Consider the following 4291-nt stretch of genomic DNA (forward strand, 5'->3'; position numbering starts at 1 on the left):
TCCTTTCACGACCCAATTTCTTTCTTTTTGTTGAATAAGATCACATGATGGTAGCAAGATTGAGAAAAAATGTTACCGTACAGACAGGTCTTGTGAAACTAGTAATGCTGTAGGGCGATTCAAATAGCATGCAATATCCTGCGTGAATTATCTCAAGTTACATCAGTACTTCCCGGGAATTGAACCTGGGGTCGTCAGATGATAGATCAGGTTCTGAAAATCAGGTTCTGAAAAGCCGCTTCAGTAAGGTTGTCTGGATCCACCAAGTCATGCTACTGTACAGCGTACCTGCCAAAACCCTGCCATTACGATTACTATATATTGAACAGCGAATGTAAAATAGCAGAATATTTAATGAAACGCGGTATATTAGGCCTCAACTTGCTTCACAAATTGCCCCTGATATCAAACAGTGAAGTGAAATACAAGCCGATGTTTCAACTGATCACAAACCTGAGATACTTTCAGGAAGACGGTGGGAGGGAGGGTTGGAGTGGAAGAGAGGGAAGGAGGCAGGCAGGCAGATAAGATGGAGAGAATGAAGGAGAGAGAAGGGGTGGAGGCGGGTTGAGGGGAAGTGAGGGTGGTCGCAGGGGGATGAGAAGGAGGCACTGAGGTGTGCCAGATTTTCCATATCACTAGCCAGGGGTGGGACGTAACTTCATCGGGAACTATTACATTTATTCCATGGTTTAGTTAGGTCTGGGTGGGTTTCAGTAATATTCGGCTAATGTGCGAGAAAGAAGAACAAATACAAGTGGACAGAAAATGGGTAATTACATTAGGGAACACAGTTATAACAAGAATCACTTGCCTTATTCGAGAAACTGGAGGAAATATATGGAAAACAGTCAGTTACAAGATAAGTAAAATGGTAAAGTACTTGACTTTCTTAAAATCTAGCGTTACTTTATCATACAAAGCACGGACAAAGCCTCATCTTCGCTATCAGTTTCCATCTGTTGTGCCCAAACTCGACTCATCTGTGTGTTGGCTTCGTGATAGAATTGAACAGAGGCAGACAGACAAACATACTGTCACATACATACATACATACATACATACATACACACAGATAGATAGATAGACAAATAGATAAACAGATACGGTAGATAAATAAATATTGTTATAACCAGACTCATCTGTTACGAAGCCTGATGATGAAGCACGTTATACACAACAAACGAGTAGCTCCGTCGTTCACACACGTACAGATTACAGATTCCACCCTCCAGGGTGTGTGTGTGTGGAGGGAGGGGGGAGCTGTGAAATGGCTCTAGTCTACCCTGGTCAAGAATATTCGTGACACTTGTGATGTGCTGTGCCACTCATTAAGGAGGAGGACTATCTGAAGGTAATCTGTTTTGTATATATAATCTCTCTCTCTCTCTCTCTCTCTCTCTCTCTCTCTCTCTCTCTCTCGCTCTCGCTCTCTCTCTCTCTCTCTCTCTCTCTCTCTCTCTCTCTCTCTCTCTCTCTTTATATAATAGATTTCATGTTAAGACACCATCATTCAAGCCCTTGGAATCCTTGACTCCATCCCACAGGCTAAACGTTCACAAAACAACAAAGCTAAAAAAGAAGCAGCTATAATTGGATCTTAAAGGTGGCCAGAGTAATGTCGTGATGTCCCAGTGGATGTCATTAGTGTGAGAGAAGTAATGGGCGTCAGGAGGTGCCTTAGGCGTGAATCAACAGCCGTAGTATTTTTGGAGACGTATTCTATTAGGATGGGAGAGAGGGAAAGGGGAGTGGGGAGAGAAAGAGGGGAATGGGAGGGAGGTAAGAGGAGTATGAAAAGGGGACAGGAAAGAAGGGACGGGAGAAGCTGAGGAGGGAGTGTGAAAGGGTACAAACGAAAATAAACAGCAACAGACCTGTTGGTCCTTTGTTTTCTCATGGGCCCTTTTTTCCTTATTTATCACATCCATATTCTCTTATATTTTGTGTGTGAAAAGTGTCACTATTAAAACTTAGTAGACAACGTGTTACAGGAAAAGTTCTGTGTAATACGCAAACTAGATCATGTAGGAGCAGGTGTTAGAAAGCCATGTTAGTTCACGAGACTGCAGCCCTGTTTCTTTTATCATGTATTTGGCAGACGATTTTGGTTTTAAACTTCATTTATTTCCTTTTACTCTTAACTGCTTCTATTGGCTTAATTTCTGTTTTATTTTGCTGTATTTGTTTTCTTTTTTTAGTAAAGTTCTTTTCTGTGTGTCCTCCTGGTTTCCCTCCCTTTCACACGACCTTTCCTTATGCCACATTTCTTTCTCTCTCCGTTTCCCTCATGGTCTTACCCCACCCACGTATGTTCTTACCCCTACTCACCCTCTCATGTTCCTACACACACCACCCTGTCTACTCGTGTTCTACTCACTCCCATCTCACCGCCCGCCCTCTAAATTTAGTCATTGGTTTTCTTTCCCAAGTTTCTCACTCGTCTACACTGATCTCCTAAGTCGTCCCCTTCCATCTCCAATCTTCTCCTGTCTTTCCCCTCTCACCCCAGATTTCCCCCCATACCCCAGATATCCCTCCAGACTTTCTCACATTCTCCCTCACTCTCTTCTACTTTTTTTTTTTTTCAAGTAATCAAAACAACATCCCCTCGTCCCCAAATATTCCCCTTCTCTCCTTCCCCTTTCATGCCTCCCCCTCCCCTTCACCCTCCGTCTTCCTCTAAACTCACCCATCTCTCCCTATACTATATTTCATTCCATTATCTTTCCCAACTCGCACTTGCTCTTCTCCACTTCACTTCAGTCTCTCTCTCTCATTCTACTTGCCCCACCCTCACCCATCTCTTCCACACACTTCCACTTTTCCTCGTCCCCTCGCACCCACCTTCCTCTATCTTCCAGATCATGTCTTTACCTTTCTCTTTCAGACTTGTCCCATTCCTCTTCCTGTCTTCCTCCCTCACCCTAAAACAGATCCTGCTTCCCCCCCCCCCACTATATTAGCCGTGCTATCCCCCTTTCCTTCTCTCACCCTTACTCATGCTCCCCATCCCTTCCTTCTCAGTCTCTCCCCTCCCCGCTACTCAAACTCTCAGTTTTCAATTGCCTTCACTCCATTACCTTTCCCTAATTCCCTGCTCCCTCTCCACTACCATTTCTTCCTATAGATCCATTAATCCCTGCACAGCCCCTGCCCCCAAGCAGCCCAACCTATCCTTCAATTCTTCCCCTCTCCTTACCGTACCTCTCCATTGTTTCCCATTCTCAGGCGAAATACTTCCCCTCCCACACCCATACCCCCAGCATTAATGCCCACTCACAAAGCATCCCTTCCAATCATCCTCTAGCGTACAGTACTCCAGTCTTCCCCATAATCTCCCTTCTCCCTGCCTCTCCTCCACCTCCCCACCATCGACCTCTTCCATCTACACACCCCCTTCCTCATCCCCTCCATTTATGTAATCATTTAGCTCACCACGGTGGTCTTCCCCCCTTGTCCCCCTCCCTCTCCCCTTCGTTCCTCCCCACCCTATTCCTTCTTCCCCACCTCATTCCCCAACCCACCCCCACCCACCCCACCTTTGCTAGCCAGCCGCCTAGATGACAAGGGCCACTAATGTCCCGTCGTGTAAAACTGCACCACAACATCTCCCACTGAGTTGTGGCACCTTGATGTTATTTATTTATTTATTTTATTTATTTATTTTTGCGCTGTGCTGAGTGTGCTTCTGTACTGATGACGATGAATGAGAGAGAGAGAGAGAGAGAGAGAGAGAGAGAGAGAATACGGGGAAAGAGAAAGTGAGAAATGGGAGAGGAAGAGGAGGAATAATGGACGAAAAAAGAAGTGGAAGAAGATGGTGAATAATAATCCAAGACAAAAGGCTGAAAAAGAAAAGAAGACAGGAGATGGAGGAAAGTGAGGGAAGAAGGGATAAGGAAGGGAAATAAGAGAAATGGAAGAGGAGAATGATGGGGAAGGGAAGGAGAGGGAAAGGGCAGGAAGGGGAGTGAGGGGGAGGGGAGGATGAAAAAAAGAAAGGGAAGAGAGAGAGAGAGAGAGAGAGAGAGAGAGAGAGAGAGAGAGAGAGAAAAGAAGAAGAAGACAAAGAAAGGGGGTGACAGGATGGAACAATGAAGAGCTGACAGTGGGATGCTGGTGGAGAAGGAAAACCAGAGAACCAACATAAAAGAAAAGAAAAAAAATGAAAGTAGCAACCTAACCAGAAAACGATCATATTAAGATGGAGAAAACTATAAAACCCAAAACTGAAAAAAATAAAAAATAAAAGCAACCAAAGATTCTTAAAGAAAGTCGCCTCATCGGA

This window comes from Coenobita brevimanus, chromosome 24 (genome assembly GCF_032717465.1).
Source record: "Coenobita brevimanus isolate Jiangsu-jjx chromosome 24, ASM3271746v2, whole genome shotgun sequence".
NCBI lineage: Eukaryota > Metazoa > Arthropoda > Malacostraca > Decapoda > Coenobitidae > Coenobita > Coenobita brevimanus.